Source organism: Pongo abelii, chromosome 8, assembly GCF_028885655.2.
Source record: "Pongo abelii isolate AG06213 chromosome 8, NHGRI_mPonAbe1-v2.0_pri, whole genome shotgun sequence".
In the NCBI taxonomy this organism is placed as follows: Eukaryota; Metazoa; Chordata; class Mammalia; order Primates; family Hominidae; genus Pongo; species Pongo abelii.
The window spans coordinates 102,636,109-102,650,287 of NC_071993.2; the positions used below are offsets into that span (position 1 = coordinate 102,636,109).

General features: G+C 39.4%; 1 protein-coding gene across 1 annotated transcript in view; it reads left to right on the forward strand.

The window, feature by feature from the left end:
- Positions 1-14,179, forward strand: part of ENTPD1 (ectonucleoside triphosphate diphosphohydrolase 1) — a 194,567-nt gene that overhangs the window by 970 nt on the left and 179,418 nt on the right. Inside the window, exon 2 of the mRNA XM_054522681.2 lies at positions 2,676-2,785. The gene's annotated coding sequence lies outside the window, so the exon portion shown is untranslated. The remainder of the gene's footprint in view (positions 1-2,675; positions 2,786-14,179) is intronic.

Below are 14,179 nucleotides of genomic sequence, written 5' to 3' on the forward strand. Positions count from 1 at the left end.
TGACCTCAAGTGACCTGCCCGCCTTGGCCTCCTAAAGTGCTGAGATTACAGCTGTGAGTCGCTGTGCCTGGCCTGAATTTTTAATTTTTAAATTGTAATTAATTCAAAGTTAACCACAGACGTGAGTAGCTACCATATTGTACAGTGGGACTGTAGATGATCAAAATCTTGCTCCTCCTAGACCCAGTATTTTCCTGGGTCCACAGTTCTGACATCTGGATTATTTTGGATATTTAGTTTTAGTATATAAATTAACATCTGTTAAGAGTTATCTAAAATCTAGTACACTTACCTAAAATCTGGTCAATACCTCCCTTTACAAGTGAATCATTTAACTCAGGTAAGTTTTAGGACATTTGACTTTACTTGCATTCTCTTACAAGATCTTTATTTTCTAATGTTTTGAAGTCAGTAGCTAAATGTATCTCTGTGTTATAAATATTTTCAAATATGTTTTTATGTTGTTGTGTGATAGACAGCTATGGAAGATATGTGTTTGGTCTTAAAACATTTATTTACCTTATTAGTAATTTCTATAGGAAAAGGCCAAGTTCATATTATTCAGATTATATGATCATATGTATATACTAGAATGTAAATTCCAAAAACAGTGAGTTTTGTCTGTTTTGTTTATTGAAATATCCCCATGTCTAGAACAGTGTCTGGGACATATTAGATGTGCATTAAATATTTTAAAAATATATTAAAAATTGTTTTGTTGAACTCCTTAGAATTAATCCTTAGGAATATTTTTAGTTTATTTTATTTCAGGATTGTATTTCTTTCTATAAAATTTCTTCTTTTTGCAACCAATTTACCATGTAATGATCTTTCTATAAAATTTCCATTGTACATCTGATCAGAGACTATTTTAGATTTCAAAGTTTGGAATTTAAATGGCAACTCTCAAATAGTGTTAAATTATTTCTGAATTTATTAGCATTGGCAAAAGACTGTTGGTTGAAGTAATTTTAGGGATGAGTGGTAAGGAAATAGTGTTTCAGGACCTTTTTGAGTTGCTTTTTCTTATTTTTGAATTTTAACACAACTTTTTTTTAGAAAAGTTATTTTTTCTCTTTTGTTATAGTTAAACAAAAAGATTATTTGTATTGCTGTTTTTTAAACGTGTTTTATTTATTGATTTAATTAATTAATTAATTAACTTACTTGAGAGAGTCTTGCCCTGTCACCCAGGCTGGAGTGCAGTGGCGCCATCTTGGCTCACTGTAACCTCCACCTCCCAGGTTCAAGCAATTTTCCTGCCTCAGCCTCCCTAGTAGCTGGGACTACAGGTGTACCCACCACGCCCAGCTAATTTTTGCATTTGTAGTAGAGATGATTTCACTATGTTGGCCAGGCTGGTCTCAAACTCCTGACCTGAAGTGATCTGCCTGCCTCAGCCTCCCGAAGTGTTGGGATTACAGGCATGAGCCACCGTGCCTGGCATGTATTGCTGTTTTGTATTTGTAAGAATCTCTGTAATATAGAACTCTCAATACTTTTGAGATCCAATATTAAAATCTGAAAGATAATTTTGTGGATGAAGAATGAAATTTATTCACATGTGTCATGCAGATGTCAGGTTTAGTGGGGACCAAGTCTTAAATTGAGATCATATAACATCATCTCAGAAGCAGAGATTTCCAAATTAGATCATATGATACTAGCAGTTGTCTGTGTTTGGGATTAAAAGAGTTTAATATGTAATTGGAAATTTAGCAAGGAGATTGTATTGAGATGGCAGACAAAGAACAAGTTCTGTCCTTTTCCCACTTCTCCCCCCTTTTCCAAAAATCTCTGAAAATTACAGAAAACTTAGATACACACACACTTGTGCATACATGAACATGCCCAGAATTGAAATACATGAAGGTGTGCTCTCATGGGCCAGACATTATAAGAATACTTGAAAAATAGAAGGCACGTGGGATTGAATTGAAGGTGGACAAACAACAGTTGCATAATAAAGGCCTTATACAGAAATGGAAGTGACTCTTGGAGTGCTCTAAGCACACAGAAAAAAGGTATTGGTTATCAATAGTGGCCCTTAGACAATTCTATGAGTTATTGATTGAAGTACCACTGTAGGAAGAGCCAGGTCAGCCTCTCAAGCTTATCCCTACTTGTGCTTGCAGTGGATGGCAGAAGAATTTTCCCCTAAAGGTGGTGGTGGGGGTGGCGGGAGGCAGTCCATGTATACTTTTACTGAAAAGGCAGGACAGTGCCCTGGATGGCTTCTGACATTTAGGAGGAAGAGAGAGGCCCCACACGTTGAGATTGGTCCTAGCCCACTGCTAGGTTTGCGTGTCTCCTCCAAAATTCATTTCAAAACTTAATCCCCAATGTGCAGTATTGAGAGGTGGGACCTTTAAGAGGTGATTTGATCATGAGGTCTCTGCCTACATGAATGAACTAATCCATTCACGGGTTAATGAATTAATGCGTTGTCATGAGAGAGGAACTGGTGGCTTTACAAGAAGAGGAACAGAGACCTGAGTTAGCAAGTTAACATGCTCAGCTTCCTCACCATGTGATGCCCTGTGCCGCCTTGGGATGCTGCAGAGAGTTGCCACCAGCAAGAAGGTTCTTAACAGATGCCCCCTTGACCTTGGGCTTCCCAGCCTCCACAACTGTAAGAAATGAATTCCTTTTCTTTATAACTTATCCTGTTTCAGGCATTCTGTTATAAGCAACAGAAAATGAATGAAGACAGAAAATTGGAACCAAGAAGTGGGATTTTGCTGATGACAAATACCTGAAAATGGGGAAGCAGCTTTGGAACTAGGTAATGAGCAGGGGCTGGAAGAGTTTGGAGGAGCAGGCTATAAAGTGACTGTATTTCAGTGAATGGAGTATTAAGGGTGATTCTGGCAAGACTCAGAAAACAAAAAGACAAGGGAACATTTGGAACTTCTTAGAGATTTGTTAAATGATTGTAACCAGAATATGGATAGAAATATGGACAGTAAAGGCCATTCTGCTGAGATTTGAGATGCAACTGTAAAAGGTGGTATTGGAAAATGGAGTAAAGGCCATCCTTGTTATAAATTGGCAAAGAATGTGGCTGAACTGTGTCCATGCCTGAGGGCATTGTGGAGGGCCAAACTTGAGATTAATGAACTAGGGTATCTGGCAAAAGAAATTCCTAAGCCAAATATAGAAGGAGCTACATGATTACATTTGACAACTTATGCTGATATTCAGGAGCAAAGGAATAATTTAAAGGTAGAATTTATCATGAAAAGGGAAGCAGAGTGGAAGGATTTGGATAACTCTCAGCCTGACCACATAAAGAGTAAAAAAGCATGTTCAGCAGAGGAAACCAAGGGTGCAGCCCAGTGACTGTTTGCTAAAGAGATTAGTTTGTATAAAAGGGAGACAGGTGCCATTCCTTTAGACAAGGGAAGAAAGATCCCAAAGGCATTTCAAAGATCTTAGAGGGTGCCCCTCCCATCACAGGCCCAGAGGCATAGGAGGACAGAATAGTTTCAGAGGACAGGTCAGGGTACTCTCCACAGGCTCACTGCCCAGGGCCACCTCAAGGGAGTCCCACCAGCAAGGTGGCTCTCACCAGGTATGCCTCTTTGACCTTGGACTTCCCAGGCTTCATAGCTGTAAGAAATAAATTTTTTTCTTTATAAATTACCCAGTTTTAGGTATTCTGTTATAAGCAACAGAAAATGGACTAAGATACACACCTTGTCAAACTCCACATCTACCATTTTCTTCTTCAAAAATCCTGCAGGTGGAATGTAATAAGCAGATCCCACCTGTGCATAGGCTAACAGGGAATCTCAGTTAACAAGGTGAACACACACTCAAAAGATCTACATTTAAAAAAGAAAAAACCCAGCAAACAAAAAAAGGGTATAATATTCAAGAAACATCAAAACCTGAGGCCAAGTACAGTGGCTCACACCTGTTATCCTAGCATTTGGGAAGCAGAAGCAGGAGGATTGCTTGAGCCAGGGAGGTTGAGGCTGCAGTGAGCCATGATCACACCAGTGCACTCTGCCCTGGGTGACAAAGTCTCTAAGTAAAGGAAAAAGGAAAAAAAAAATTAAAAAGGACAAGTTAGAAAAATAGTTTAGAACAAATATAATTAACATTTGTAGAGAGACACGAGAATTTTGCCTCTATTAAAGAGGAATCAACTAGGAATTGTGATTAAAGATGGAAGAAAAATGCACATTTGGGCCAAGTATGGTGGCTCATGCCTGTAATCCCAGCAGTTTGGGAGGCTGAGGCAGGGTGATCGCCTAAGTTCAGGAGTTAGAGACCAGCTTGGGCAACATGGTGAAACCCTGTCTCTACAAAAAATAAAAATTAGCCAGGTGTGGTAGTGCACACCTGTAGTTCCAGCTACCCAGGAGGCTGAGGTGGGAGGATCACTTGAGCCCAAGAGGTTGAGGCTGCAGTGAGCCTTGATTGTGCCACTGCACTCCAGCCTGGGTGACAGAGCAAAATCCTGTCCAAAAAAAAAAAAAAAAGAAAGAAAGAGAGAGATTGAGAGAGAGAGAAAGAGAAGGAAAGAAAGGAGGTAAGAAGGAAAGAAAGATGCACATTTGACCCCTCTTTTGAAATTTTATTAAAATACCTCTTAAAAGACTTAAAAGGGTATATATTTATAAAAACAAAAAGTAGGAGATGTGGTTAACCATCAGCATGGTCAGTATGGAAGATTTTTCATACATTTTTGAAGAAATTGGAAGGATATTGACTGAAGAAGCAGCAGCCTAGAATATCCATGGAAAGGGACTGCAGCCAAAGGAGGCAGCTGCCTTCCAGCAGAATACCACAGAGTAGCCAGAACTAGCGATAGCAAGTAAGAGAGAAGATAAAAGGTAAAGTTGATGGAAATCAAGAAAATACATTGAAGGTCTATATGGTATATGGAATAGTTTGCCTTTGTACTCAAAAGGACCTATAACTAGATATTTTCCTTCAGGAAAAAATAGAGAATTCTTTCTAGAAATTGATACACTGTTTAGTTAATATCAGAGAGATTTGAGAAGTAATCAATAAAACATTCATGAGAGCAGAATATTTGGCAAAGGAGCAATCAGAATAAGAGAGAGCTCTTGGAAATTAAAACTATTAATATGATTACTGACCTTAACTTTTTTGTTTAAAATTTTGGAAGATAAATATAAGGACATCTAATCTATTGAACAAAAAGATAAATAAATAGAAAATATGAGACACTGAGGATTAAATCTACAAGTCCAACGTTTGATTAATATGAGTTCCAGGAAAAAAAAAGAAAATGGAAGAATTAAATTGGTTAAAGAAATATTAGGGGCTCACACCTGTAGTCTCAGCACTTTGAGAGGCTGAGGCAGAAGGATCACTTGAGGCCAGGAGTTTGAGACCAACCTGGGCAACATAGTGAGACTCCATTCCTACAAGAAATGAAAAAAAATACCTGGGCATGGTGGCACGTGCCTATAGTCCTAGCTGCACAAGAGGCTGAGTTGGGAAGATCGCTTGCACCCAAGAAATTGAGGTTACAGTGACCTATGATCACAGCACTGCACTTCAGCCTGGACAATAGAGCAAATCTCTGTCTCTATTAAAAGAAAAGAAAATGGAAAAACAATAAAACAAATAAGTCCAAATATATAAATAATTACAATAAATATGAATAAGTTTAATTCATCTATTAAGAAGTATATTCTTTTTTTTTTTTTGAGACAGAGTTTCGCTCTTGTTGCCCAGGCTGGAGTGCAGTGGCATGATCTCAGCTCACTGCAGCCTCCACCTCCCTGGCTCAAGCAATTCTCCTGCCTCAGCCTCCCAGGTAGCTGGGATTACAGGTGCCCACCACCACGCCTGGCTAATGTTTTGTATTTTTAGTAGAGACGAGGTTTTGCCATGTTGGCCAGGCTGGTCTCGAACTCCTGGCCTCAGGTGATCTGCCCACCTCAGCCTCCCAAAGTGCTGGGATTACAGGCCTGAGCCACTGTGCCCAGCCAGAAATAAATTCTTAATAGGCAAATGCTAATAAGGAGGAAACAGATGTGGTAATAGTAATGACAGTCAAAATAGAATTCCAGCCTAGTGCAGTGGCTTGTGCCTATAATTTCAGCTACTCAGGAAGGGAAGTTGAAGCAGAAGGACTGCTTGAGACCAGGAGTTCAAGACCAACCGGGCAACATAGTGAGACCTTATCTCTAAAAATATAAAGATAAAAATAAAATTCTAAGTGAATTATATTTAAGGGCAATATATATTTCATCTTTATAAAAGTTACAGACTACCTAGAAGATGTTAAATTAATGAATCCTTGTGGATCTAAAGACATTGTTTTAAAATATAAAAGCAAGTAACTAGTGGAAAGAGTAGACTAGGTAAATCCACCATCAGAGTAAAAGATTTTTATCATACATCTTCTATAAATAGATAGATTAAATAGTAAAAATAGAGAAAAAGATTTAAATAAGTGATTTTAAAATTCTCAATTTAATATCTATAGATGGTGTAGAACTTGAACCTAATAAGCAAATAGTACTAATTATTTTCAGTCCTACTTGGAGCATTGACAAAAATTGACCATGTATTATGCCACAAAGGAAATCTCAATGAAGACAAAAAAGGCAAAGATTTTATAGTACATTCTACTTGCCACAATGCATTAAAATTAGAAATTAACATAAACGGACAGCAAAAATATCCTCTTGGAAATTAAGGGAAAAAATCACATTTTTGAATAAATCTTGAGTTAAAAGAAAATAAACACAAAAATTACAAACTAATTAAAAATGAAAGTTAAACAACTAGAATACATAGAACAAAGCCAATAGAACTTAGAGAACTTTTTATATTTTCAAGTACTTTTATTTTTTAAAAAGAAATATTTAAAATAATCCTAAACTTAATCTTACAATTTAGTAAGCAAATAAATTACAAATTAAAAGATAGTGAAAGAAGAGAATTCATAAAGATAATAGAGGAAATTAAAAATTAAAAACAAATAAAAAATCAGTAGAGTAATTGATAAAACCAGTAGCTGGTTATGTGAAAAGATAAAGAGACAAATGTTTAGAAGATCAAATTAAAAAACACAAATTAATAATATTAGGACCCAATAAAAGGTCATAACAATTGGTATAGACTTAAAATATATATATGATTAATATCTATTCAGTAAAATAGCTGACAAGATGGAGAATTTCACCAGAGACTGAAACCTATGAAAATGCATCAAATGTAAATTCTAGAACTGAAAATACAATAATGGAAATTGAGAACTCTTAGATTGGTTTAACAGTGGATTAAACACAGCAGAAGGCAGGATTAGTGAACTGAAAAACTAGTTTATTTGTTAAGATCTAGTATAAAACATGGGAAAATGTGTTGAAAATTCAGAAAAGAATGTAAGAGACAATGTGGGGAGAGTAGTAGAAATACTGATATGTAATTGTGCCCCAGAAGGAAAGGAGAGAGATAATGGGGTAGACACAGCAATATATTAGGATATTTTGGCTGAATATATTCCCAAATAAATGAATGTTATCAATCTGTAGATTCCAGCTCTACAAAACCCAAACAAGATAAATTTAAAAGAAAATAATACATGGGGATATCTTACTCAAATCCCAAAAATTGACAAAGAGAAAATCTTTAAAATGTATAGCTTAAAAAGACATATTACCTTCAAAAGACCAACAATAACAACTGACTTTTCTTGAGACAGAGTCTCACTCTGTCGCCCATGCTGGAGTGCAATGGTGCGATCTCGGTTCACTGCAAACTCTGCCTCTGGGTTCAAGCAATTCTCTGCCTCAGCCTCCTGAGTAGCTGGGATTACAGACGCCTGCCACCACGCCAGGCTAAATTTTTTTTTTTTAATTTTTAGTAGAGATGGGGTTTCACCATCTTGGCCAGGCTGGTTTTGAATTCCTCACCTTGTGATCCACCCGCCTCAGCCTCCCAAAGTGCTGGGATTACAGGTGTGAGCCACCATGCCCGGCCTACACCTGACTTTTCAACAAAAATAATGGAAGTTATAAAAAGTCGAATATCTTTAAGGAAGCTAACCTAAAATTGTATACCCAGCAAAAGATTCCTCAAAAATTAAGATAAGATAAAAATGTATTTATAAACCAAAAACTGAGGGAAAAATTACCACTAACAGACCCACACAAAGAATTGCTAAAGGGAATTCTTCATGCTAAAGAGAAAATTATCTCAGATGGATGCACGGAAATGCAGAAATAAATGAAGAGCAATGGAAAGAATAAATATAATGTCAATATAGAAAATTCAATTGTATTCCTATATTATAGCCATAATAAAGTAAAACTTTTAGATGATAAAATGTACAATTACCTGAAGAAACACTAAATACACAGGAATAAATCTGAAATAGTATAAGATCTCTACATATCACTGGGTGTGGTGGCTCACGCCTGTAATCCAAGCACTTTGGGAGGCCAAGGCAGGTGGATCACTTGAGGTTAGGAGTTTGAGGCCAGCCTGGTTAACATGGTGAAACCCTGTCTCTACTGAAAATACAAAAATTAGCCAGGCGTGGTGGCAGGTGCCTGTAATCCCAGCCACTCGGGAGGCTGAGGCAGGAGAATCACTTGAACCCAGGAGGCAGAGATTGCAGTGAGCTGAGATTGTGCCACTGCACTCCAGCCTAGGCAACAGAGCAAGACTCTGTCTCAAAAAAAAAAAAAAAAAAGATCTGACTGGGCGCGGTGGCTCACACTTGTAATACCAGCACTTTGCGAGGCTGAGGCGGGTGGATCCCCTGAGGTCAGGAGTTCATGACCAGCCTGGACAACATGATTAAATACTATCTCTACTAAAATACAAAAAATTAGCCAGGTGTGGTGGTGCATGCCTGTAGTCTCAGCTACTCAGGAGGCTGAGGCAGGGGAATCGCTTGAACCCGGGAGGCAGAGATTGCAGTGAGCTGAGATCGTGCCACTGCACTCCAACTTAGCAACAGAGCAAGACTCTGTCAAAAAAACAAAACAAAATAAAACAACATATCAAAATATATAATATTTCTGAGAGGAATAACAGAAAACCTAAATAAATGGAGAGCTGCACCAAATTCATGGCTAGAAAGACTTATTAATGAAAACATGTGAAGTCTTCCCAAATTCATGTATAGATTCATACAGTCCAGTAAAATTTTCAGCATTTTTGGGTAAAAATTGACATGCTGATTTAAAATTTACATGTAATTTCAAAAGGTCAAAAATAGCCAAGAGAATCTTAAAGAAGAACAAGGCTAGAAGGCCTCTACCTACTAGATATCACATCTTATTATTAAGATAAAATAATTGTTAGAATAAAATGGTATCGCTTTGTCTCCAAGATCGACAAATAGATCAATGGAAAAGAATAGTGTCCAGAAAAAGATCAACACATATGTAGTCACCTGATTTGTGACAAAGGTAATAGTACAGTACAGTGAGGAAAGGGTGATTTTGTCAATAAACTGTGCTGTACAAATTGGATATTTATAGGGATGACAGTGTATCTGTACTCCTACTTTACCTATACCCAAACATCAATTTTACATAGATTTTATACTTAGGGAAAAAATAAAGCTTCTAGAAAATGTTATAAGATAATACGATCCTGAGGTAGGCAAAGGGTTTTTAAGCTGGACAAAAATCACTGATAATAAAGAAAAAGGTTGTTTAATTGTGTCTTGTTAACATTGAGAATTTCTCTTAATAAAAAGACAGTATTAAGAGAGTAAAAAGGCAAGCTACTCAATGGTAAAATATTATATATATATATATATATATATATATATATGTAAATATACACATACACACATATAAAACAAAGGATTTGTACCCAGAATATATAAAGAATCCATGTACAACCCCCAAAAAAATTGACCAAAATTTTGACCAGACTTTTTATAAAGGAGGATATATAAATGAGTAATAAACATAAAAGAGCAACTCAACATCATTCTCAAAGAAGTTCAAATGAAGACAATAATAAGATAGAATTCCATATCTTTTAAAGCGGTTAAACTTTTTAAAGGTGGAGGATATGGAGTTACTGGATATTTGATTTGCTACTGATAGGGGTATAAATTGGGGCTACCATTTACTGTTGGGCTTCATATATTAAAGCTAAACATATACATACCCTATGACCCAGCAAAATATACACTTTTAGGTGTATACCCAGTAGAAAATGTGTGTGTGTGTGTGTGTGTGTGTGTATGGTAAATATATATATTTAACAAAAGACTTGTATGACAACATTTATAGCAGCATGATTTAAAATAGCACCAAACTACAATCAACCTTATTATCCATCAAAAGCAAAATGTATATAAATTGTAGTATACTCATACAATGGAATAATAATATTGCAATGAAAATGAACAAAGTACTGCCACAAAACAATTTTTTTGTTGTTGTTGTTTTTTGAGACAGAGTCTAAGTCTGTCACCCAGGCTGGAGTGCAGTGGCGCAAACTTGGCTCACTGCAACCTCCACCTCCTAAATTCAAGTGATTCTCCTGCCTCAGCCTCCTGAGTACCTGGGATTACAGGCGCCTGCCACCACACCTGGCTAATTTTTGTATTTTTAGTAGAGATGGGGTTTCGCCATTTTGGCCAGGCTGGTCTTGAACTTCTGACCTCAGGTGATCTGCCCACCTTGGCCTCCCAAAGTGCTGGGATTACAGGCATAAGCCACTGCACCAGGCCAACTTGGACAATCTAAATGATAATCATGTTGATTTGGCCAGGCATGGTGGCTCATGGCACTTTGGGAGGCCAAGGTGGTTGAATTTGCTTTAGCTCAGGAGTTTGAGACCAGCCTGGGTGATGTAGTGAGACCTTGTCTCTATGAAAAATTAAAAAATTTAGTTGGTTGTGATGGCATGCACCTATAGTTCCAGCCACTTGGGAAACTGAGGTGGGAAGTTCACTTGAGCCTGGGAGGTCAAGGCTGCAGTGAGCAGTGATCACGCCACTGCATTCTTGCCTGGGTGAGTGAGTGAGACCTTGTCTCAAAACAAAAACAAAAACAAATATAATGTTGATCTAAAGCAAGATACACAAAAGAACATATTATATTATTTCATTTATATAAAATTCAAAAAATAGGCAAAACTGCCTTATATTATTAGAACGTTGGACAGTGGTTATGTTATGGGATCTTTGGGTTGTCAGTTTTCTTCCTAGAAACCTCTGTGGCCAGTAGCGCCTTTGTTCAAGTTCTTGTCCTGCGTCCAGGAAGAATGAGGTACACAGACAAGTGAAGGATGAACAAGGCAAAGATAAGCTTTACTAAGTGTTAGAACAGCTCAGGGGAGACCCTCAGTGGGTGGCTCCTCTCTGCAGGTCCTCCTGTCAGGTGTTCAGCTCTCAGCATAGAGGAGGCCCTGGAGAGGGTAGCTCCTCTCTGCCTGCTGGTCGTCCCATCATCTGCTGCTCTCAGCAGAGAGGAGGCCCTGGAGAGGGTGGCTCTTCTCTGCAGGCAGGTTGTTTGGAGGTCTCTGCAGGCCTCTCAAACTGTCAGCAGATGGTAGCTCTTCTCTGCAGCTGGTCGTCCCTTCATCTCTGTCCTCTGCATCCTCTATCCTGCTCTGTCCATCCTCTCTAGTCCTGTGGCTGAGCCCCTGGCTTTTATGGACCTCATAGGGTAGTAAGTGCATGCAGATTGGTCCATGGGTGGCCATAGGCAGCAGGGAGTCCCCACTCTGGTGTGTGGGACTGGTGGCCTGGCCCTCAGCTTCCAGGCCCTCCATGGCCTGAAGGTGGTGCCTTACTGGGGACCCCACCCCCTTCTGCCCAGCAACCTGTCTGCCTCCCACTGCCATTCATGGCCCGGGTGTTCGGCCCAACCCCACTTGGAGAGATCTGAGCAGGTGCTGGGAGAGAAGAGAGGTCAGGCAGTGGAAGCAGACACTCCTAAGCCTGCAGGGATTGTGGGGGGGCACCTTCCTGGGCACCCGAGGGTGCAGGCTGCAGAGATGCCTGGGTCCTGTGCCTGGGAGGGTGGCCACAGCTGTACCTGGGAGCTCCTGCCCTGCCAACTCAGGGATCCCGCTTGTTCCCAACTCCTGCCTGCTCCATGCAGCGGGGCCCTGGTCTGCAGCTGTTGGTTGCGGGGGCTGCAGCCGCACCCGGGAGGGCAGATCCTGCCTGCTCCTGGCCTCCTCCAAGAGCACAGGGAGGCTTGGATGCACAGCCATGGTTTGGGCAGCTGCAGCCCTGCCCAGGAGGGCAGGGCTTCTACGGGCTCCACAGAGCATGAGGCCTGGGTCTGCAGCCGCAGTTTGGGGGGCTGCAGTGGCACCTGGGTAGCTCCCACCCCAATTCAGAAAGGGCGGGCCTCCCACCAGCTCCATGGAGTGCCCAGCCCCAGCAGGGCCTCCCTGCTGCAGCTGGTGTGATGGTAGCAGCCGCTGCCATCAGTTATGTTTGAGAGGAGTAGTGACTGGGTAGGAATGCAATGGAGATTTCTGAGCTGGTAGTAATCATGTCTTCAAATGGGCTAGGGTTACATGGGCAGGCTCACTTTTTTTGTGGTTTGTTTGTTTTGTTTTGTTTTTTGAGATAGAGTCTTGCTCTGTGTCTCAGGCTGGAGTGCAGTGGTGCAATCTTGGCTCACTGCAACCTCCACTTCCCACCTTCAAGCAATTCTTGTGCTTCAGCCTCCTGAGTAGCTGGGATTATAGGCATGTGCCACTATGCCCAGCTAATTATTGTATTTTTAATAGAAATGGAGCTTCACCATGCTAGCCAGGCTAGTCTTGAACTCCTGACCTCAAGTGATCTGCCCACCTCGGCATCCCAAAGTGCTGGGATTACAGGTGTGAGCCACCTCTCCCAGCCATCACTTTGTAAAAATTAGTTGAGCTATATATACATTTGATTTATGCATTGTTCTGTATTCATGTTTATACTTCAACAAAAAAGTTTACTTTAAAAAAGATACTAGATTTTTCCAAATTAGATTGTCAACAATGATAAAGTTTGATGACATCAAATGATGATATAAAAAAATGGGTACACTGCATTAGGAATGTAAACTGTTATAGCCTTTTTTGGAGGGCCATAGGTCAGTATCTATTAAGTTTTTATATGCATATGCCCCTTTATTCAGGGATTTCACTTCTTTTTTTATTTTTATTTTATTATCATTTTTTTGAGACGGAGTCTCACTCTGTCCCTAGGCTGGAGTGCAGTGCCATGACCTTGGCTCACTACAACCTCCGACTCCCTGGTTCAAGTGATTCTCCTGCCTCAGCCTCCCGAGTAGCTGGGATTACAGGCATGTGCCGTCACGCCCAGCTAATTTTTGTATTTTTAGTAGAGACAGGGTTTCACTATGTGGGCCTGGATGGTCTCAATCTCCTGACCTTGTGATCCGCCTGCCTTAGCCTCCCAAAGTGCTGGGATTACAGGCATGAGCCACTGAGCCCAGCCCAGGGATTTAACTTCTTGATAGCTATTCTGGAGAAATCCACACAAGTGTAGAAGAGGCAAATAAAGCATATATATTGGAAACAATGTGAATGTCCATCAGTAGCAGAGTGGGTGAATAAACTATGATGCATTCGTTATGCAATACTCTGCAACAACAAGAATGAGGTGGTTCTTTATTTAGTGAAATGGAAATATCTCCAAGACAAATACATGAAAAAACCAAGTTACAGAACAGTACACAGAGCATACTATCATTTACACTAAAAAAGGCACATTTAAACTCTTAACCCAGTGTCTAATAAAAAGTTAAACAATGTTTGTGTGGTAGTATGTATGTTGTGTGGTAGGTAGATTTTGAAAAACGTTAATAATAATTTCGTGAGAAAAATTCTGCTCTGGTAGCAAAAGAACAGTGGTGAGAGCTCTCTCAATACAATAATTATAAATTGAGCATTTTTTCATTTTTAAAAAATTAACTGAATACTTGTAGAATCATTTTCATTGGCTGAGACTTTTTAAAATTAAATTTTCTATTTCATGATAGATGAAGTTGTAGGTAATGCAACCTACAACCTTCAGGTAGATGCATGAAGTTATAGGAAATTGAGAGTACTCAGAGCAATCCTGTGTACCCTCAAAGGTAACACTTCGTGAAACTGTCATACAATATCACAAGTGGAATAATGGCATTGATACAACCCAACAATCTTCAGGGTTTCCCCAGTTTTATTTGTATGTGTGTGTATATTTAGT